The 24,744-nt window shown below is 36.0% G+C and overlaps 1 pseudogene; it reads left to right on the top strand.

Moving 5' to 3' along the window:
- The first annotated feature begins 1,335 nt into the window (after positions 1-1,335).
- On the top strand, positions 1,336-2,709 carry LOC122732202 (annotated as a pseudogene).
- The last annotated feature ends 22,035 nt before the right edge of the window (positions 2,710-24,744 follow it).

Here is a 24,744-nt window from a genome sequence, read left to right as displayed (position 1 = left end):
TATATAACTATATGTCCACATGTAGTTATATATACTGTTATATATACATATAGTTATATATGTTGTTTTATTTATACATATATAGAAAGAGTATATATGTATATATACTTTTGAATATTAAAATATGTTTATTGGCTTCTGTAACGATTATATGTATTTTGTTTTATGCTTTTAAAATATTATTTTAAGATTTTGATAGACCTTGCCATACTGTCCAAGGGATCCATGCCACAATAAATGTTAAGAACCTTGTATGATCCTGACTGTGGCTCTTAAGTATTTAAATATTTTCTTTCTGGTTTTCTTTAATATTTCCTACATTTAGGGACCATAGAATTTAGCTGTAATATTCCTGGGAATTTTAATTTTGAGATTTCTTTCAGGATGTGATTTGTAAATTCTTTCAATTTCTGTTTTACCTCCTGTTTCTTCAATATTTTTACCTCAGTAGTTTTCTTTTTCTTTCTTTCTTTCTTCCTTCCTTCCTTTCTTACTTACTTACTTCCTTACTTACTTCCTTACTTACTTCCTTCCTTCCTTCCTTCCTTCCTTCCTTCCTTCCTTCCTTCCTTCCTTCCTTCCTTCCCACCTTTTTTCCTTCCCTCCTTTCTTTCTCTCTGTCTCTTTCTCTCCTTTCCTTCCTTCCTTTCATTCATTTTTTTCTATTTTTTTTTGGTGAGGCAATTGGGGTTAAGTGACTTGCTCAGGGTCACACAGCTAGAAAGTGTTAAGTGTCTGAGGTCGGATTTGAACTCAAGTACTCCTGAATCCAGGGCTGGTGCTCTATCCACTGTACCACCTAGCTGCCCACCTCCCTTTCATTCTTATTTCTTTATTTTTGAGATGTGATTTCAAAAATATTTTTGCTATTTTTGAACCTCTTTTTAAAATTGTTTTTAAGGAATTCTTCTTGAATTTTGTACAATATGCATTTTTTTTCTTTGAAGATTTGCTTATAGATATTTTTAGTCTATTGTCTTCTGAGTTTGTGTGGTGAGCTTCCCCATAATCAGTCAATTTTTAAGGTGAATTTCTTATCATAGTTGCAGTTTGCTCATCTTCCCAGCCTATTTCTTGACTTCAGACTCAGTTAAAGTTATGCTCTCTTTATCACTGAATGTGTGGGTAGATGCATGATATTAATTTCTCTCTTTTATAAGTTTCTATTTACTTTACAATTCAGTGGGTGCCTATAAGTTTTCTGTGCTTCCAACCTGTTGGGATCTCAGAAGATGTTTGGTCACTGTCAATCTGGTTTATGCTTTGACCCTTATACAAGTAGGGTTCCTGCTCACTGGCAACTGAAATTACTTTTCTCCCCCCTGGGACTGTAGCATGGAACTGGATAATGGGCAACACAGTTTCCAAGTGGTACCTATTACTATCGGTAACGGTTCCCTAGATTTTCTTTCTGACTAGGTGTTTAACTACTATATAATGAAGTAATATTTTTAAAGAGTTTTGTCAACTTTAAAATGCTACATAAATGCTATAAATTGAAATTAACTAAAAAAGACTTATATGGATTGATGCAGAGTAAATAGAACATAATGGAACAGTGATAAAAAATGAAGATTTTTGAAAGACTTAAGAATTTGGGTTTTTTTACAATGACCATTGAGAGCATTGATGGTGAAAAATGCTATGCAACACTGTGTACTGGATTGATAGACTAAGTATAATGTTTCTTTGTGGCCAAATATGGGAATTAATTTTTTTTTCTTTGCTGCAATTGTTTGTTACATTATAAGGGGCTTTATTTTTGTTTTTGTTTTTACAGTGGGTGGGGTTAAATAGATGGGAAAGAGAGAGAAAACACATACATAATCATTTTAAAAGTAAAATAAAATCTAACTTGAAATAATTCTCATTTGTACATTTTGAGTTTAAGGTCCCCATATGATCCCAGATTGAAAATGATCCTTATGCAGTTAGTAATGTGGGAATCTAGTTCAAAAAAGTGATTGGGTCTGGATACTGATAGATCTAGGAGTGATTTGCATTGAGATGATAATTAAACCTATGGGTGTTGATGAGATCACCCAGAAAAAATAAGTAGGAGAGTAGAAGAAATAACAACTACTCTGCAATGTTTTAGAGGATGTTAAATGATTGAGCCCGTCGGTCTTTCCTGGTTGTGCCAGCCTTCTGGAGGGCCAGCAGGAGAGTCAACATCCACCATAACAAGGACTGGAAAGTCTGGCGCAAGGAGCACAAAAGCCAGGACATCTACCTGCGCGCTGTTGATCAAGCTCTACTGGTTCCTGGCCGGTAGAACCAACTCAACTTTCAACAAGGTTGTGCTGAAAAGGCTGTTCATGAGCCGGACCAACAGGCCTCCCCTTGTCCCTGTCCTAAATGATCAGGAAGATGAAGCTGCCAGGCAGAGGAAACAAGAGAGTGTGGTTTTTGGGACCGTGACCGATGTGAGGATACAGGATGTCTCCAAACTCTTTGTGTTACTAATGCCCGTAATTGCATCCTCAAGGCTGGTGAGAAGAGTCTCACCTTTGACCAGCTGCCCATGAGCTCACCAAAGGGCAAGGGCACTTCCTGCTGTCTGGTCCCCAGAAGGGCCGAGAGGTGTATAGGCATTTTGGGAAGGCACCTGGAACTCCCCACAGCCACAGCAAACCCTATGTCCAATCCAAGGACTGAAAGTTCCAGTGTGCCAGGGGCTGCCCCGCCAAACAAGGCTACAAAAACTAATTCCTCTCCTTCTTGTTACATTAAAGTTTTTTGGACAACAACAACAATGGTAAGTGATTTGCTCAGGGTCAAATAATCAGCATGGATTAGAGGGGAGACTAAAATCCAGGCCAAGATTTAGAATTAAACTCTCGAATTTCCGAATAGTCCTCTGAATTTCTGACTAAGTCATTTCAAGGCATCTACTTATTATAGTCCTCATTTGACCACATAATGATTTTCTTGCTTCTCAAATGAGATTGTGGTGTGTGTGGGGCAAAGTTGAGATTGAAGCCACTGAACATCTATACTACTTGTTAATTTTTGAAAGAAAAGTTTGATTTAGCAGAATTCTTTATGGACATTCATGCCAGAATGATATTGATTTTATCTGTTAATTATTACCATTATAAGGACAAGGTCTATGTTTCTTTCTTCTCTTAACTGAATGTATATTTTAACCAATCCAAATTATATCATACTTTATAGTTATTGCTAAAAAAATTAGTAACTGAAAAAGTGAAACGAGACTCTGCAACGTCAAAGAGAGAAAGAAGCTTCATTATTTATACTCCATGAAATTAATCTCTTACACAATTCTGAGTTTTGTAGGGGTCATTTTTATTAATGTAACATGACAGTGATTTTTTTTCAATTTCTCCTTAACATGAAGCTTGAAAAATTTGTAAAGTTAATATTTTGATGATACAAAGAAAAAACACTTTATGAAAGAATTACCCATAGGTTAAAGGCCAAGAAATACAGTATTCTGATAAAATCATAGAATCCCTTAGTGGTAAGGGATCTTAAGAATCATGTGAAACATGAATGAGCTCAGTCAGTAACAGCTCCCCCCACCCAAATAATAATCTTTTCTTTGCTTTAGACTGCCAATAACATTACTACCTCCCGGGAAGTTCATTCAAATTTTGTAAAGTAGTTTAAAAATCAGCCAACCCACATCTGCCATTTCCTCTTTAAAGAATTACAACTTCTTGCACACAAAAAAAAACACAATTAGAGTAAAATCATATTTTATTTGAGCACTAGAGAAAGCAGCCACACCTAATAGGCTTATCTCCTTTGCTTCAAAGTGTGTTTGCTGTCTCAAGGAGAGTTACCTCAGACCTGTGTCCTAAACCCAGAACTCTTTGATGGTGGTTGGGAGAAGGTGGTGGATTCAGGTATATGTCTGGAAATAGTAGGGGAGCAAGTTTCCCAACATAAGCTTAAAGCTAGAATTAAGACAGATTTCCTGACTCACAGTCACCCACTTTAGCTCACTTAAGAGAAAGCTCTCTTAAAGTTCTTACCAAACACTTTATTTTAATATCAAAATATAATGCCACATTTTTTATCCCTTCAGAAAATGGAAGTTGGTACTTCTTTTTTTTTGTTTGTTTCTTATATTTAAAATGAATTCTCTGAGTAACATGCAATTTTTGTGGCACTTATTCCATGCCGTTAATGAAAGATCCAATCACTCTTAACAGACTGGTTGGCTGTTTACTGAAGATGTTTTAGAGTGGAAAGCTTATTCATTGATGAGATGGACTGGATAACTTCTGATAACTTCCTATGAAGATAACCCTTCTTTTGGATAAGAGAATTGTATCTAATCAAGAAAAGAATAGGGACGGCTAGGTGGTGCAGTGGATAGAGCACTGGCCCTGGAGTCAGGAGTACCTGAGTTCAAATCCAACCTCAGACACTTAACACTTACTAGCTGTGTGACCCTGGGCAAGTCACTTAACCCCAATTGCCTCACTAAAAAAAAAAGAAAAGAAAAGAATAAATGTATGACAATTGACAAAGGTATATAGTTTTATCTGGACTGTATGAACAGGAATCTCCTTGTCTAAAACTTTGGGTACCTCCTTAATAGACATGAAATCAACAAATCTGGCCTTTCAGATTACCTTACTATTCTGAGATTGACTCAATCTATAATATTGGGGGGCATATTAAAGATCCTTTAAAATAATGGTCTCTATCTCAAAGCTCCATACAAAATGTCAAAATGTCAGAAGAAAATGAAAGAAGCTACTGATTTTTAGCTAAAAATGATCATTCAACTTCTTTATAGGGTCAAAAGTTTCTGCCTTTTTTTTTTTGCAGGGCAATGAGGGTTAAGTGACTTGCCCAGAGTTCAAGGGTCTGAGGCCGAATTTGAACTCACACCCTCCTTTACCTACTGTGCCACCTAGCTGCCCAGTTTGTGCTTTCTTTCATAGCAATAGCATGTTTATTACTCTATAATTCTATGAAATACCACTATATCTCTAAGAGTAAATTTAGGTTAAAGAAATGGCAGATAGATAGATAGATAAATGATTGATGATTGATAGATAGATCATATATAATATCCAATTTTAAAGTAGGTGAAAACAGAATCTATGGTGAAAATATCAACAAACCAGCTAGAAACATAGCAATGTAAATTGTGCTGTTAGAAAATGTATGTATTCAAATTGCCTCTGAATTTTGCCAGTTGGCTTCAGTTTTCCTACACTTTGCCAACATGTGTCCTGCTCCAAGTGCCAGAATTCAATGTGATTATTATATTAGCATCAGTTTTTAGTCTAAGTGCATGAAAATATTCCTTTTACTCCTGACATGTTAACTTATTAACTTTGGGCTAATTTCTTTGTTAAAGTGATAATTATTAAAATATATAAATGAAAACAAAATCCTCTTCAGGCTCAGGGGACAGTAAGTATGTATCCTCTTGGACAGTGAAAGGAAACAAAATGCATTTCTACTTTATTGCCTTTAATTTTTTTTCCTCCATCCTAAACTTATATTGCCTTGTGAGTGTCCTAATAATGGCAGAACTCTGTTAAGTGGCATTACTTGCCCTTGGCCCACTATGCTTCCCTGTTCATATGCCTTTTGGAGATACTTAATCTAAAAAAAGCCTGGGATACATTTAGGAACAAGGCCCAGAGAGGTTAAGTTATTTGCCCAAAGTCACATGGATTGTGTTAAAGATGAGAATTTTCTCCTAAACCTTTGATCTAAAGCCATTCTTTTTCCTGATAAAAAAGAAAGGAAGGAAGGAAGGAAGGAAGGAAGGAAGGAAGGAAGGAAGGAAGGAAGGAAGGAAGGAAGGAAGGAAGGAAGGAAGATAGACTGGCTCCTATCTTTCCTGTGTTCCAGTCCTTCAGAAATTGGGGATACTGAATGTTGGCTCTGCCACTTTCTATATACATGACTTTAATGAAGCCTCTTTGCTTTCTGGGCCACAGTCTTTTCTTTCAAATGAAGAAGTTAAGGTAGCGGCTAAGAGGATGGAGAACTATGCATTTTCCCCAAACCTCATGAACTCTCAAATCTCTCCAAAATAAGACTAATATGTAAATGGTAAAGCAATGACAGTTGTCTCCATGACCTCTAAGATATCAAGAACACTAATGAGGTAACAACAAAATGATTTTACAGAAGAAAATTCAAATCCCTGATACCCAAAGCTCTAATTCAGTATCCCATCCCTCTTTATTCCCTTGGTCAAACAGAGATTATGACCTCTGGGATTCATTCATGAATTCTCTTCTTGCTCATGCAGTCTATTTCAGCATGTAACCTTGCCCTTGCCTTACTTCTTTCGCATTATCTTTCTCTGTCCATTGCTTAACAACCTATTCTTCTTTGAGGTTCATTCTGTTTGTCTGTATGACCTAGCACACTATCTGGCCCATACTAAGTACTTAATAAATGTGTGTTAACTGATTAAGTCCTTGTTGCAGGCTCCTGTTCTTTCTTCTTCCTTTCTTAAATAGTTTTGCACCTATTTTATAGTCTTCTTTATCCCAGTTCCTACATCTTGTCTCCATAGAGAAAGTCATATAATAGCTCTCAGCCCCACATATAACTATGCTACTGCCATGATCTTGATTTTTTTTAATATAGCCTCCCTTTGTTCTCTTCCTTCTCCTCTATTTCTTCTAAATCTCTTGTTTTCTTTTCATCAGGATCACTTGCTTTTTCACCTTTTGCAATTCTTCCAGTCTGTCATGCCTGGTCTGACTTCACTTTCTACCCTCATAGTTATGGTCTAGAAGTAGATACATTTAAATATGAATTATCTTTTACTCTTGAATATCTTGCCCCCTTTGTCCCATTATTTTTCATGTCTTGATAAAAGACAAGACTGCATTACTCCAAACATGTGTCTGCTCTGCTTCTGTTCATGTATTGCCAAACACTACTGGAGAAAGTTACCCAATGATCTCCCCAAACCTCCAGAAGGAATAAAGTATAAATTCTTCAGATATATTTGAAGTCTTTAAATATATGTCTTCCATCTGTATTTTCAGACATCATGCTATTTCCCTATATGCTTTTTGTATTTCAGTCAAACTGACCCACTATTTCCCATACTCAGCATGCCTTTTCCTATCTCCCATCTGTTCACCCATGGTCTCCTTCCTTTTCTTTGTATAGTAAGATCTTTAGCTTGTCTCAAGACTGAGCAAAGGTTGTACTTCCTACAGAACACCATTCCTGATTTCTCCTTCAAATTAGTCTCTGTTTATTTAGACATAGAATTTGTTTTTCTCCCGCAGCATGGAAGCTTCTTGACTGCAGAAATGGTTTCATATTTTCCTTCTTAGAACATTCTGATCTTATTACAGGTACTTAATAAATTATTGGATCAAATTTCATTAAATAAAGCATTATAATTTGAAGAGGGTGGGAGAGTGAAAATAATTGTTCATTGAAAAATAAAAAAATTTTAAAGCAACTTAAAAAATAAAGCAATATAGAAGATATCTTAATCAATCCCTTTATTTTATAAATGAAGAAATTCAAGTGCAAAGGAGGGAACTGATTTTCCCAAGAACCTACTGCTGTCAGAAATGGAAATACAACCATGCTTTCTAAATTCCAACTCTGCTGTGCCACATTTTAAAAGGCAACCTTATTTTAAAAATTGAAAATAGGTCTTTAAAATGTTTTTTAATTTTTCTTGCACTTTTATGGAGATCCCAAACGAATATAAAATGAAACAGGAAAGAAATTGGTTTTTTTTAGAAAATCCGAATTGACAAATTCCAATCAATTGACATATAGCTTTACCATTTTTATTTCTGCATAAATGTACCAATTATTTTATTGGGAACATGAGGAATAGTTTGCATATTTTCCATCTGTTATAAAGTACAGTATACTTTTGGTGAACTATTTTTAAAATACTGATGTATGAAGGAAGATTTTTGTTAATTTCATAACATGATCAAGAATGACTTGGGTTTCAAGAAGATGAAGAAACTGATAGGCACCTAGTTTTTGTTTGACTTTTTATCCATTACATCCATGCATACCCACCTATATTTCTATGCCAATATCTATATAAAACTCTGTAGATAGATATGCACATGTATCATATAGACAAATAGCATATATATCTAATGATTTCAGAGACCATGCATAGTCAGATAGTAAATGAGAAAATCTCAAATTATTATAGTTAGCGAGTTTTATCATTTAAGAAGTGTGTTAAATAACAGACAGTAATTTTTCGTGTATATTTAGTTCTTTGGTCCAAAAATCTTACAAGCCTTCTTACCAGCTTCTACCTATTCCTTTAAGATCTGAAGTAAGGCAATCATTTGATTACTGCCATTTTATTCAGAATGTTTCTTTTGTGACTTTTGACCCACTCCTCCCTCGGGTATCCCTATCCCCATCTTAGTGTGTTCTTTTCTCCCTATTCTTCTTCTCCTTGTCATATTGTCATCTGGCACCTTCCCAAAGAAGGTTCTCAGAATCAATCAATTGGTGATTACTTGCCTATTCTTGCTTACTGGGCCTTAAGGAATAAGTGGGAGGCTGTGAGAAAATTTACATAACTTGTTGGAAACCATGTATATTCACATAAAAGATAACAGATGTTTTGGGAAATTATATATGGTTTTGAAAGGACATGTTTGCAGATATGAAACCATATTTTCTTTCCTTTCCAATATCCCCAGCACTTAATACAATATCTGGCACATTATGAGTATATAATTAATGCTTATTTTAATTTGAAAGACACATAGATAACCCCATAGAACTGAATTATTTTAGCTAGTAAAATGGATGTGGTGCTCATATATTAATGAAATGCCTGGAACCTCTTATGAAAGTAATATCAAATAAAAAATATTTTGCACGTTTGACTCTATGTCTGTATTTGCACAAATACCTGCAGCTCTTATTACGATCAATGGCAGCTGTGCTTGTGTGCATCTGAGGGCAGAATAAGGCAACATATAAAATGTCAGTGCTAGTGGCAACTCCATTAAATCTAGTATTAGAAAATTGGCAGCCAGAAACACACATTTTAAGCACTGCTCAAGGCTCCAGCAGCATAAGTTCAATTAAAGTTAAGGGAAAGCACATGGCTAACACCCCATGCAGCTCTTCTTAAAAAAAATGCAACTCTTCTCCTAGAAGCCAAAAAGGGTGCAGAAATAGATACACATTAATTAAAAACTGTCATGGCACTGAGTCAACTCCACCAGTGGAAATTTTAACTTTGAAGATAGTTAAAAGTTTGTTTATATGAGACTCCTGAAAATGAAAAACAAAGAGCAAATAGAAGAATGAATCATAAATAGACAATAGTAGAACAGTAAATAATGAAGGGAAATGTGGCCAGATTAAAAAAAAAAAGTTTGATCGCTTAAAAGACTAATAAGCGACAAAGAGAGTTCAGTGAAGAAAATTGTAGAACAGTGATGACTTTGATGAGTTTTTATCTTACAACTGTGCTTGCATGATAAATTATTAGGAACAAAAAGGGAGCCAGAGTTTAAAGACAAAGTACGCATGTCATTGATCTCCAGACAGAAAAACCACTGGCGCATCTCAACTCCAGGAAGAATGGTGACTTTGAAGGTATCTTTATGACAAAGAGTCTTAAATGTGAGTTAATACGGGAGTGAATCAGAGATAAAGGAAAACAAAATCTTCATGCTTTAAAAAGTTCTAGTTTGTCAAAGGAGGATGGAGAAGCTAGCTGGGGGAAAAATAATAGAAGTCAGTCTCATTGCTACATTTCTGAGTCTCCTTGCCAGAGGCATTGAGAGAAATCCTACCTCCTGGTGGCTGCCCAGAAGATGATAACTGAAAGCTAATCCATGCAGACTGTCAGAGAAAAGAATGACAGGAGGGATTAAATGGAAATGATTAGAATTGCTCACATTGATATATTTTATCAAAGCATCTTCTTTCTTTAAAAGGGCCATAAGAGGTAGGTAGCCAAATTATTATTCACTGGTATACAAATGAGGAAATTGAGGATTAGGGAGGTGACTCCTCCAAGATCACATATTTATGGGTCTCAGTGTCTTGACTCACATGTAAATCTTACTGTTACAAACCATTGCTTCTTATAGAACTACATATTAAGAATTAGAAGGAATCAGAAAGGTAATCTAAATCCAATACTTTCAGAGTTTAAATGATTTGACCAAGATCACATAGGTAGTAAGGGACAGAGACAGCATTTGAAACTACCAGAACTCTAAATTCAGAACCTCCTCATTCCTTTAATCCCATAGTAAGCTAGGAAAGTAATACTTGTAATACCAAATTTACAAGTTTGCTGTGAAACTCAAATGAGATAACTTGGTGGTACATGGCTATAATCTCTGAACCTAGAGAGACCAAAATTGATAGATTGCTTATGCTCAGAAATTCTGAGCTATAGTGAGATTAGATTCAATTGGATGTCTCCACTAATTCTGGCAGCAATACTGTGAGCCACCAGGAGGGAAATAGTGGAGGCTTAAGCAAGCTATGTAAGCAGAGGTGAATAGGTTCCATCTGGAAATAGAACAGATTGAAGCTTCCATGCCATTCAGCAATATGTTTGGCCTCAAGTGGCCACCGTAATTCTAGCCTTGATAAGCTAGCTAAATCCAGTCTCTCTGTTCCCACTTCCTCTCCCATATTCACCAAACTCTTAGGTGCTATAGGTGGATTAGGCCTCGGGAATATTTTTTTTCTCTGGAAGCTGGAAGCCACAAGACCAAAATCTTTGTTATTCAAACCCTCCCCTCTTGAAGACACAGAGCACGTATCCTTAATATGGTGTCTGACACACAGTAGGTGATTGTTGTTTTTTTCAGGAATTTTCAGTCATGTCCAATTTAGCAAAGATACTGGAGTGGTTTGTAGTTTCTTCTCAACCTCATTCTATAGATGAGGAAACCTAGGTAAACAGGGTTAAGTGACTTTCTCAGGGTGACATCGCTAATAAGTTTTTGATGTCAGATTTGAAATAAGATCTTCCAGACTCTAGGCTGTGCATTCTATAAACTGTATCACCTAGTTGCTTAGTAGGTGATTAATAAATACTTTTTTTACAGACTAATCAATCTCTACCAAGATAGAGGAATAAATAAACACATATTTACTGAATAATCAAGCTCTACCAAGAAAGATTGAAAGATAGAAGATATGTTTTTTATTATTTAGAATTTTATTTTCCCCAATTACATGTGAAAACAATTTTCAAGCTCCATTTAAAAAATTTGTTGTCCAAATTCTCTTCCTCCTCCCCTCCCCAGAACCTCTCCACTTAAGAATGCATGCAAGGGGCATCTAGGTGGCACAGTGGATAAAGCACCAGCCCTGGATTCTGGAGGACCTGCGTTCAAATCCAGCCTCAGACATTTGACACTTATTAGCTGTGTGACCCTGGGCAAGTCACTTAACCCCAATTGCCTCACCCAAAATTAAAAAAAAAAGAATGCATGCAATTCAAAGTAATTTATACATGTGTAGTCAGGCAAAACATCTCCATATTAGATTGTGAAAGAAAACAGAAAAGAAAAATTATTCTTCCATCTGTATTCAGACATCATCAGTTCTTTCTCTGGAGATGGATCACATTTTCCATAAGTCCTTCAGAGTTATATTGGATCATTGCGTTGCTGAGAATAGCTAAGTCATTCACAGCTGATCATCTTACAATATTGCTGTTACTTTGTATGTAGTACATTTCATTTTGCATCAGCCCATGTAAGTCTTTCCAGGTTTTTCATAGAGTATCCTGCTCATCATTTTTTATACCACAATAGTGTTCTATCATAATTTTATCCCACAGTTTGTTCAGCCATTCCCCAATTGATGGGCATCTCCTTAATTTCAAAACCTTTGCACCAGAAAAGGGTGCCATAAATATGTTTTTTGTACATATAGGTCCTTTAATTTTTTGTTTTTTATCTCTTTTTGGATACTGACCTAGTAGTGGTATTACTAGTTCAAAGAGTGCGCATGGTTTTATACCCCTTTGGCCATAGTTCTAAAGTGCTCTACACAATGTTTGAATGAGTTTGCAATTCCACCAACAGTGCATTAATGTCTTATTTTCCCCATATCCCCTACATTTGTCATTTTTCTCTGTTGTCTTATTATCTAATCCAAAAGGTATGACTTACATCTTTCTAATCAATAGTGAGTTAGAGCATTGTTTTTCATATGTCTATAACTAGCTTTGATTATTTTATATGAAAACTCTTCATATATTTTGATTATTTATCAATTGAGGAATGGTTCTTATTTTAATAAATTTGATTCAATTCTCAATGTATTTGAGAAATGAGGCCTTTGTCAGAAAAACGTTCTTCAAATTTTTTTCAAAGTTACTATTGCTAATTGTATTTCCCTCCATTCTATTCCCTCCCCATAACATTTACTTTATTTTTTATTTTCATCCACCCCGTCCCTCCTCAAAAGTGTTTTGCTTCTGACTGCCCCCTACCCCAATCTGCCCTTCCTTCTATCATCCTCACACACGTTTTCCCTTCCCCTCCTACTTTCCTGCAGGGTAAGACAGATTATTATACACAATAGAGTGTGTATGCTATTTCCTCTTTGAGCCAATTCTGATGAGAGTTAGTTACACTCACTCCCCAGCACTTCCTCTATCTCCCCCTCCACTGTATAAGCTGTTTCTTGCTTCTTTTATGTGAGATACTTTACCCCATTCCACCCTTCCCTTTCCCTTTCTCCCAGTAAAATCCTCTCTCATGCCTCAATTTTTTTTAGGGGGTGGGGGGGAATGTAGGTTAAGTGACTTGCCCAGGGTCACACAGCTAGTTAAGTGTGAAGTGTCTGAGGCTGGATTTGAACTGAGGTCCTCCTGAATCCAGGGCTAATGCTTTATCCATTGTGCCACCTAGCTGCCCCCACCCCTTGATTTTTTTTAAAGATACCATCCCTTCATATTCAACTCACAAGTGTGCCCTTTGTCTAAATATGGTCCATCTAGTTGTCCTAATAATGAGAAAGTTCTTGTGAGTTAGAAATGCAAACAGTTTAACTTTTTAATATCTCTTATGATTTTTTTTTGTGTTGACCTTTTCATGCTTCTCTAGAGTCTTGTATTTGAAAGTCAAATTTTCTGTTCAGCTCAGGTCCTTTTATCAAGAATACCTGAAAGTCCTCTCTTTCATTAAATACCCATGTTTTTACTACCAAAGGATTATAACTCAGTTTTGCCAGGTAGGTGATTTTCCAGGTCAGGTGTTTTTCCAATGAGATATTTCACATGGGCTTCTATTTTTTCATTCTTTTAGTTTTGCTTTATTGTTTCTTGTTTTCTCATAAAGTCATTAGTTTCCATTTGCTCAATCCTAAGTTTTAAGGAGTTATTTTCTTCATAGTGCTTTTGTACCTCCTTTTCCATTTGGGCTAATTTGGCTTTTCAAGGCATTCTTTTCCTCATTGAGTTTTTGTACTTCTTTAACCACTTGGCTTAGTCTGTTTTTTAAGGTGTTATTTTCTTCAGTATTTCTGTGTCTCCTTTACCAAGCTGTTGACTTTTTTTTTTCTTTTCACCATTTTGTTCAATCACTCTCATTTCTCTTTCTATTTTTTCCTCTAGTTCTCTGTCTTTATTTTCAAAGTTATTTTTGAGTATTTCTATGGCCTGAGACTAATTCATATTTTTTCTTGGAAGCTTTGGAAGTAGAACCTTTGCCATCGTTATCTTCTTCTGAGGGTGCATTTTGCTCTTCTTGGTCACCATAGAGACTTTCTAGGGTCAGATTTTTTTTCTGTTTGCTCATTTTCCCAGCCTATTTCTTTACATTTAACTCTTTTTTGGGGGGGGGAGATGGAATGGGGTGTGTGTGAGGCAATCTGGGTTAAGTGACTGGCCCAGGGTCACACAGCTAGTAAGTGTCAAGTGTTTGAGACTGGATTTGAACTCAGGTCCTCCTGACTCCAGAGTTAGTACTACATCCAGTGGGCCACTTAGATGCACCTTTAACTCTTTCTTAAAGTGGGGCACTGCTTTAATGGTAGAAGGTGAACTATCCCAAGCTTCAGGGGCTTTGTGCAGCTTTTTCAAAAATACTTTTAGGAATTTGTAAGTCTTTAGATCTTCCAAGGTGAGACAATTTAAGGCGAAATATATTTAGTGCTCTCCAGGCCTGTGCTCTAGTCTTTAAGCAATGGTGGGGCTGCTTTTCTGCCCTGGAACTATGAACAGAATCCACTCCAATGTGGCTATAAACTCCAGTGTGCTTGTTTTTCTCCCACGCCTAGGGCCACCACCCAAGACTGTGACCTAGATCGAAGTATGGACAAAACAACAGAGTCCTGCCTTAATGCTAGCAAAGGGATCCCTGTAATTTCCTTGTGGCCAATTGTTCAATCCCTTTACTGTCTATGGGCTGAGTTCCCAAAGCAGTTCCTGCTGCTGCTGATTCAGTGGTTCCCCAGACCTGCTCCTTGTTTACTGGGACTGGGACTCTTTCTGTGTTGGGGCTGAGGCTGTGCTGCAGCCTGGTCTGCGCTACCATGGCCTCTCCTGGGCTGTGCTCTACTTTAACCCTGGTACAACAGACCTTTCCTACCAACCTTCTAAGTTGTCTTTGCTGGAAAATTATTTCACTCTGTCTTTTTGTGGGTTCTGCTGCTCCAGGAATTGTCTAATATCATTATTTGAAAGTATTTGGAGGGGTCTTGGGAAGAGCTCAGTCAAGTCATTGCCTTTCCTCTGCCATCTTGGCTCCATACCTGGATAGAAGATACTTTTATGTAAATGGGCTTATCTTTGGATTACATTAATTATTATGATGCTTATTATGATGGTTGTGATTATGATTAATAGTTGTAGTAATAATAGCAGCAGCCTATATGCAACTAGGCAGCGAGATAACTCAGTGGATAGAGTGTTCGTCCTGGAGTAAGGAAGACCTAGGTTCAAATCTGGCCCCAGACACTTACTAGCTGGGTGACCTCAGGCAAGATAATTAACCTCTGTTTGCTTTCATCTCCTGGAGAAATAAATGGCAAACCATTCCAATAACTTTACCATGAAAACTCATGGACAGTATGGTTCACAATGTCATGAAAAGTCAGGGACAACCTACCAATAACAACAACAACTAAATTCACCTGATAAGTTGTGCTCTAAGAAAGAAGATATTAATGATGTTAATTTAAGACAAGATGAAAGCTAAATGCTGCTCAGTTGAGAGGAACTCAGAGTGAAAAAAAATGACAAGAACATTTTCACTTTTATGAGGGAAAGATTCAAGAGTAGGGAGAGACAAATGGCAAATTTCTTAGAGATGTAATAGTGATGCAATATTGAAAAAATCCAAAAATACAATCATTTAAATATGACTCTTTTTTGTGTGTGGCAGTTAGATAAATGTATTAGGAAAAATGATGTCAATCCTTTGTATGCATTTTCATAGCTTCTATAAAAAATGATTAGGTGCTTGATGTGCTTAACTTACCCAGGGGTATTACTTACAAATGATTGTGCCAATATTTTAATGATACCAATCCTTGTGCCAATATTTTTATACCAGCTGCACTGGACTAATTATCTGGTTCTTTCAAATGTCTATTTTTGAAATAATTATGGCCTTTGAGCACATAATAGACAGTATGCTTAGGATAGACAAGAGTACAGAACCTTCTGTCTGAGTTGGGAGCATAAAAATTTGGCAGTTCTTCATATGCTCATTTTGAATAGTCTGCTGCTACCCCAACTACTTAAATTCTTCCTTTAGATCCTGTGTCTAGATATCAGTGTCAGGTGCATATGACGTTAATTTCATTAGTAGCAAGTCTCAGCAATGTGCAGTTCACCTTTTTTCTCCACAATATTAATTAGTGGCATGGAATGATCTCTCTATTAGTCAGTGACATCTCTTAAAAAGAGGCTGCAAAATATGTCTGCCCGAGAGGAAACTAGAGGAAAGGTCAGTATGTGTAAGCTCTATTATGTATTCCACTCATTATTTGCTTATTGTAGAATATCACATATGGATGAGACCATAGAGATCATCCAATCCAACTAGTATGTGAGCAAGAATCTCTTTTACAAAGTCTTTCACGAAGAATCAGCTAGCATCCTTAACAGATGCAGTGATTTAAAAACAAACAAACAAAAAACACCCCTTCCCAGAACAACTTAGCATTAAACCTAGGACACATCTAATTGTTAGGATTACTTTTTTTTCTTTATTCCAATCCAAAATCTGCTTCCCTGTAAATTACATCTATTGGCTCTAGTTTTTCAGTCTTAGACAAAGCAAAATAAATGCAGTTCTACTTCAACCTGACAGGCCTTCAAATATTTGAACACAGCTATGATATGCTCCTCAATTCTTCTCTTTCCCAGACTAAACTATTCCAATCTTTACAGTACATGTATTTCACAGTTTTGTGCCTCTTTCCCATTATGGTTCTGCTTTGGACACACTACAGTTTTCAATGTTTTTCAGAAAAGCTCACATCCAGGACTGAACAGAATATTCTAGAACTGGTCAAATCCATGTAAAGTAAAAGTGGCCTCTAGCTGCCTTTTTTTTCCTTTCTAGATACTGGGTCCCAAAGTTATGTAATGGGGGAGAATAAAAACTATTGGGCTTTTCGGAAGATCTAGCTTTAGGCCCCACCTCTATCATTTACTCACCATGTGATCTAAGAAAGTCTATTCACCTCTCCAGAGCCCAGTTTTCTCATCTATAAAATGAAAGGCATGACTCAATGATTTCTAAATGTTCACATTCAACAAAAGTGGCAACCCCAAGGCAAGACTACTACCAGACATGCTTTCCCATGCATGAACAGTTTGTTGTTAAACTTGGAGAGAAAGCTAAGTCAACACATGGTTGGCAAGAATGTAACTGAAAGAGAGTGAGCTGCTTTTGGAGATTTGGTTGGTGTATAGCAGCACATTTGCTCATCTGGGCCAGAAAACTTACAAACATCAAGATTGGTTTGACGAAAATGATGGGGAAATCCAGAAGATGCTAACTAAAAACAAGAAGGCCATAGGGTTTACAGTTTCTCTGGCTCTAAGAAGGGAGCATTTAACTCCATCAGTATTTCTTGGTTCAGTAAGAAGGCAGATGAAATTCAGTTTTATGTTGAAAGTAACTATCCACAATAACTATCCAAAGTATGCATGCAAAGACCTATATTATCTCCACTACTCAGTGCTATTGATGCCACATTGATTCTTCTGTACCATTCTCAAAAGACCATTAAAACCAATGCTGGAACCAGTGACTCTATACCTCAGATTGAAGTCAATCCCTCAACTGAAGAAGAGATTCTGATTGCTATTAAGATCTTCTCCTGTGCCAAAACTCCTGGTGCTCATTCTATTTCAGTTATAATTTACAAGGCAGGATGTCTACTGCTTATCACAAAAGTTGACTGAAATCTTCCAGGTTATATGAGAAGAGGAGGTTATATCCCAGGAGTTCAAGGATGCCATTTCTATAAAGGGAAAGGAAATAGGTTCTCCTGTGACAATAACAGGGGAGTCTGTCTCTTAGTCATTGCCAGCAAAAGTCTTGACATAATTCTCCTTCAATAGTCTAATCCATCACCTGAAAGATGATTATCTGCCTGAGAGCCAGTATTGCTTCAGAAAAGGGAAGAGTAATGTGCAAAATGGTGTTTGCTGCCTGAAACTCCTGTAGAAATGCCAGGAGAAGAATAGTGGTCTGTATACAGTGTTTGTTGATCTGACCAAGGCCTTTGACACTGTCAGTTATGAGCACATGTGAAAAATCATGGCAAAATCTAGTTGCCAAAAGAAATTCATGAATATTTTGTCAGTTTCATAATGGCGAGTTTGCACAGGTTCTGGGTAATGGAGAATGCTTCCACACTTTCCCAGTCACCAGAGAAGTAAAGTAGGGCTATGTGCTTGCTCCCAAGTTTTTTAGTATGATGTGTTTAAACACCTTCAATGAGAATGAATAGGGCATCATGGTTAGCTATTGCGCTGACAGTAAAATATTTAACTTGAAAAGGCTATGAGCCAAGACTAAAGTAAAGGGAGAACTAATGAAGGACTTTTGTTCACAGATGATTGTGTACTTCCTGCAAGTTTTGAGACTGAGATGCAACAGCTAATTTTGGCATGATAATCAACACCAAGAAAATATAGATTTTCCACCATCCAGCACTACACTAGCCATATATGGAACCACTGGTTACCATAAATGGAGAAATTTTGAATTCTGTGAAGATGTTCACTTACCTGGTAGTATACTTTCTAGGGATGTCCATGTAGATGATGAGGCTGATTCATGCATTGCCAGAGCTATCTCAGTGTTTGGAAGGCTCCAAAGGAAAATGTGGGAGAGAAAAGGCATTAGAATGAATACCAAGGTGAAAGTCTATGGAACCATTGTTCTTACTTAATTGTTGTATGCCTATGAAATCTGTATAGTGTAGTAGTGTCATATCAAGAAATAAACCTCCATGATGAACAGGATGCTATCAGAGAAACCTGGAGAGACCTACATGAACTGAAGCAGAGTGAAATGTAATGTATACAAAAGAACAGCAATAGTGTATGATGATCTGTTGGGAAGCACGTGGTTATTTTCAGCTAGGCAATGATCCAATATAACTCTGAGGAACTTATGAAAATTGCAGTCCATCTGAAGAGAAAGAACTGATGGTATCTGAAAACAGATTGAATCATAATTTTTTTTATAGTTCCTTAATCTGAAGTTTTGTTTTGGTGTGTTTTCTCTCACAACCTGACTAATGTGGAAATGTTTTCCATAACTACTCATGTATAACTTATATTGAATTGCTTGAGTTCTGGGGAGAGAGGGTGGGAAGGGAGAGAGGAAGAGAAGTTGCAAGGCAAAGTTTAAAAAAAATTGATGTCAACATTTGTAAAATAGAATTATTCTACACAAAAAAAGAAAGAACTCTCTTCCATTTGAATTGTCTTTGGAAAATTCTGAAAATCACCTGGCAAGATAAGGTACTGGATAATGAGGTCCTTACTCAAACTGAACTGCCAATAATTCATACTCTATTGTAGGGAATGCAACTCTGATGGGCTAGTCCCATTATTCAAATGCCAAATGTTTGTTGTCTAAAAGATGATTTTACAGAGAAATCACACAAGGCAATTGCTCACATGGAGGTTAGAAGAAGCTATAAAAAGACACTCTCAAGGTGGCTGTGAAGAACTTTGTAATCAATTGTAAGATGGGGAGACACTGGCACAGGACCTCCCAACATCGCATGGCAACATCAAAGAAGGTGCTTTATTTTATGAGCAAACCAAGATTGCAGTAGCCCAAAAGAAACTTGAAATGTGCAAATTTGGAGATATTTCCACTCCAAATGTTTATATGGACTATCTGTGCCTGACCTGTGTCAGAACCTTCCAATCTTGTATTGGTTAAGACACAGTCAGATGTACTGTTAACTTGAATGCAAATACAGTGATGTCATTTTCGTACTCTTCAAGCAAGGACAACAACTAATATATATTAATATATATATATATATATATATATATATATATATATATATATATTTTGTTTGTTTGTTTGTTTGTTTTGTTTTGTTTTGTTTTTTAGGTGAGGCAGTTGGGGGCTAAGTGACTTGCCCCAGGGTCACACAGCTAGTAAGTGTCATGTCTGAAGCTGGATTGAACTCAGGTCCTCCTGAATCCATGCCAGTGCTTTATCCACTGCTCCACCTAGCTGTCCCCAACAACCAATATCTGTGTCTAATCAACTGCTACCCTCTCTGTTGTTTAAACAAAATTCAGTTTACTGGATATGTCTGAGTAAGAAAACAGCAGAGTTTACTTCCATCTCCAGCACTTGCTACAGTGCTTATTACAGAGTAAATAAGGAAACCTTGCTGATTGAATGATACTACTTTTAGAAAGCTGAAACCCTTGTACATTAAACCTTTAGAATTTTCTCAAGGAATTCTTACCATTTCTTTTTTTCAAAATTTTTCTTTATCCAAAAAATATAGAGGGATATTGGGGGAAGTAGAGGTTTAGATGTTTAATCAGACTTATTATAGTCAGTATATTTTTATAATAAGGACATTTTTAAAGCCAGAATATTTCTCTTCCACAAAAGTGATTTTCGAATATTTAAAGGGCCTACTTATGCCTTTTCTCTTCCAATTTAAACAGTCCTAGTTCTTTCAAACTATTTATGAATATTTTAATTCCATCTTAACTTAAGTGGTCATATCTTGGGATCTTTCTTTCTGCTTATTTCAAATGAATTCTACAAAGATTAATTAGTTCCAATTGTGTTCCAGATATGTGATAGGCACTGAGATAGACACAAAGGTCTGTCCCTGCCCTCATGCAGCTTCTAATTAAATGGAGGAGATAAGAAATATATGCGAAATATTTTTTTCTATAAATTAGAACATGGTAAGTCTTTATGAAAGGGGTAAGGTGTCTGAAGTGTCAGGTGAAAGATGTAATCAGTTGCAACTATAAGAGTAAGAATTTGTATTAACTTCATCTGTAATGACTAATTTTCAGGATTTAGGTGTTGTACACAAGAATTAATGTATGTTTCTAAAAATATCATCTATCTCATTGTACAAATTGAAAAATCAACACTATTGGATTCTAATAGTAGAAATCTCATTGATGTATATTTTACTTAATATATCTATGAATGAATAATGTAGTGACTTAGACACTTCTGTTTAGTAAGTTTTAGAATTCACTGTCCAGAATCCTATGATGAATCAGTTTTATCCTATACTATTTAGATTTGAATATTTGGGAAATGTATCTGGGAAGAGTAATAACGCAATGGCCAATTAAGTCTTGCAAATTTTGTTGAGAAGAATGAAAATATTTTTTAATTCAATTATTAGCCATATGATGGAAGATTAAATGGTAAGAGGGTCAAAAATAGTGCTCAAAACAATAAATGAGGCCAATGATAATTGAAGGAAAAGTGACATTTTAGGCAGACTATTTTTAATGCATTCTATCCACAAAGACTGAATTTGTGAAATATGCTTTTGCTTCAAGGAATAATATATCAAATCCTTGTTCTTTAACTGTCCATAGCCATTATTGATGTGTTAGTAAACCTGATGATCAATTCCTCAAAGAACTGCCATTTTAAGTAAAGAGTGCAGAATAACCATGTCACTATGTTACTTTCCAGGGCCCACTTCAGATTTTTTATATTTCCTCCCCACTCTGCCCTGGGCTTATTTCTTCACTATGGCCCACCAGTCTTTTCACCATGGAAATTTACTTTACCTGTGAGGTCCCTTTGATTAATTATTGTTACTTAATTTTATTACATTTCAAATTTAATTTTATTATTTAAGTATTTGTATATTCTGGTCTTGTCCTTTCCTTAAAACAGAAGTTCAAGGAGGAACATATGTGTATATACATATATCCATATATATATATATATATATATATCTCCATAGATATATATATACATATATATACATATATCCATATATATATATATATATATATATATATATACTCTGTGTGTGTGTGTTGTTAATATGAATATATGGATCTCTTGGATCTCTTTTATGAAACCCTGGATTAATAGGAGCAAAATGTCCTTCAAATGAACTCCAAACTTAACCCAGATAGCTAGCAGATAAAAGACCCTACCTAATGACTTCTTTTCCTTCAGGATAGTAAGTCCCTATCTTATGGTAACATCTGAGTTTCCTCATCCTTGCCAAACCCTTTTTTGGAATCCTGTAGTCTTATTATGATGTTTCTTTATTTCCTCCATACTTGTTATAACTGAAATTGTTAAACTGCTTTTTGCTTCTGGGTTGATTTCTGTATCATACTGTTGAAACTGACAACACCCTCTAATCATTGGACTAAAACCATATATACCCTCAGAAATGGGGAGTCCTCTGAGCTTCTCTTTTAAGAGGGAGGTCTCCCCATGATCATGTGTTTTATTATCTTTTGGGGACAATAAAATATTAAATTGATATTATATTTTCTGCCTGTTTCTGATCTGTTTTCATAGGAGGAGAGGTATGTTTTTTCTCTCTGTCTCTGATTTGTAGGAGAAATTAAACATTATTTCTCTGATCTGGTTCACTGTAGGAGACAGGCAGATATAACATGTTCTCTTTCTAGTTAGTAGGAGATATAATATTATAATTTATCTGATCTGTTTATTAATCTGTAGTAGAGATAAAACATTATTTCTCTGTTCCATTTGTAGGAAGCTAGAAGATACAAAAGCTATATTTTAATATTCAGCAACATACAATATATATGTATATATACTGTCGCTTAGTCTTTTCATATATATATATATGCACATATATGAAAAGCCTAAGTGACAGAATTTCTGGGTAATTAATAATAGATTTATTAATTAGGCCAGAAAATAATAAATGGATGGTCAGTGGTATTTTTCAATATCCAAAGACAAAACCATGTTGATCAATGAATGCTTGAATACTTTGGAAAAGTGGGTGCCTCTGACAGGTGGAGATCAACCCTGATTGGTGAAAATTTAATGAGGAGGCAAACTTTCAAATGTGGAGGAAGGCTGAAAGCTTTCTGCCTCCCTGCCCCCCCCCCCAAACAAACAACAACAACAACAACAACAACAACAAAAACTGGCTAGATCATGTGATTCACCTGGCTCTAGCTATCTGGACAAAAGAATCCATCTCCACTTGAGGCTAATGATTCTCGACTGGAATTCACCTGCATTAGATACTATTTACACGTTTTTTTTTTTTTGTTTTTTTTTTCTTTTTAACTTCTCCTCTAAGGATTTGGATGCTATGCCACTTGGAGCGTACATATTTAATATTGATATTACTTCATTATCTATAGTGCCTTTTAGCAAGATGTAGTTTCCTTCCTTATCTCTTTTCACGAGATCTATTTTTGCCTGTGCTTTGTTTGAGATAAGGATTGCTACCCCTGCTTTTTTTTACTTTAGCTGAAGCATAATACATTCTGCTCCAGCCTTTTACCTTTACTCTGTGTGTATCTCTCTGCTTCAAATGTGTTTCTTGTAAACAGCATATTGTAGGATTCTGTTTTTTAATCCACTCTGCAATTCGCTTCCGTTTTATAGCAGAGTTCATCCCATTCACATTCACAGTTATTATTATTGTCTTTTCCCCTCCATTCTATTTACCTCCTTTTTACTTTTTCCCCCTTCTTTCACCCTATTCCTCCTCACCTACGTTTTGCTTCTTACCCCTGCCTCCCCCAATTTGCCCTCACTTTTTATCACCCCCATCCCTTTTCTTCACCCTTTTCTCCCTTGTTTTTGTCCTCCTTTCTTTTAGTCCCTCCTGTTTCCCTTCCCCTTTTACTTCTCTAAAGAATGAGCTAAGTTTCTTTATTCCAATGAACATATATGTTATTCCCTCTTTGAATCAATCTAATGAGATTAGGGTTGAAACAATGTTCATCCCTCCTTTCTTTCCCTCTATTGTAATAGGTTTTTTTTTTCACCTCTTCACCCCATTCCACCTCCCATTTCCTTTTCTCCCCATAGACACCCTTTTTAACCCCTTAATTTTCTTTGTATCATCACATCAAAGACAATTTATATTTATACTCTCTGTGTAAAGTCCTTCTCTCTGCCCAAATACATTTACAGTTCTTAAGAGTTATGAATATTATCTTCCCCTGTAGGGATGTAAACAGTTTAACCTAATTGAGTAACTTTTTTTTCCCCTCTGTTTACCTTTTTAAACTTCTCTTGAGTCTTGTATGTTAATATCGAATTTTCTATTCAGTTCTGGTCTTTTCATCAGAAAAGATTGAAAGTCCCCAATGTCATTGAATGTCCATCTTTTTCCCCGAAAGAGAATGCTCAGTTTTGCTGGGTATCCAAGCTCCTTTGCCTTCTGGAATATCATATTCCAAGCCTTGCGGTCCTTTAATCTTGAAGCTGCCAGGTCCTGAGCAATCCTGACTATGGCTCCATGATATTTAAATTGTTTCTTTCTGGCTGCTTGGAGTATTTTCTCCTTCACCTGATAATTCTGGAATTTAGCTACAATATTCCTTGGCATTTTCCTTTTGGGGTCTCTTTCAGGAGGTGATCTGTGGATTCTGTCAATGATGATTTTATCCTCTGATTCTATGATATCAGGGCAGTTCTCCTTAATAATTTCCTGGAATATGGTGTCTAGACTCTTTTTCTGATCATGGCTTTCAGGCAGTCCAATGATTCTCATATTGTCTCTCCTGGACCTGTTTTCCAGATCAGTTGTCTTTCCAATGAGGTATTTCACATTTTCTTCTATTTTTTCATTCTTTTGATTCTGCTTGACTGATTCCTGGTGTCTCATGGATTCCTTATCTTCCAACTGTTCAGTTCTAATTTTTAAGGCATTGTTTTCTTCCATGAGATTATGCACCTTTTTTTTTTTCCATTTGCCCCAATTAATTTTTAAGTCATTGTTTTCTTCAGTGATATTATGCATCTTTTTTTTTTCCATTTGGCCAGATGAATTTTTTAAGGCATTATTTTCTTCAATGAGATTATGAACCTTTTTTTTCCATTTGGCCAAATGAATTTTTAAGGCATTCTTTTTTTCAGTGAAATTAATCACCTTTTTTTTTCTATTTGGCCAGATGAATTTTTTAAGGAATTGTTTTCTGCAGTCAATCTTTGTGCTTCCTTTTCCAAGCTACTGATTATTTTTTCATAGTTTTCTTGTTCTGCTTTCATTTCTCTCCCCAATTTTTCTTGTACCTCTCTCAATTGATTCTGAAAATCCTTTTTGAGCTCTTCCAGG

Source organism: Dromiciops gliroides, chromosome 6 (assembly GCF_019393635.1).
Source record: "Dromiciops gliroides isolate mDroGli1 chromosome 6, mDroGli1.pri, whole genome shotgun sequence".
In the NCBI taxonomy this organism is placed as follows: domain Eukaryota; kingdom Metazoa; phylum Chordata; class Mammalia; order Microbiotheria; family Microbiotheriidae; genus Dromiciops; species Dromiciops gliroides.
This window is presented reverse-complemented; position numbering and strand designations above follow the sequence as displayed.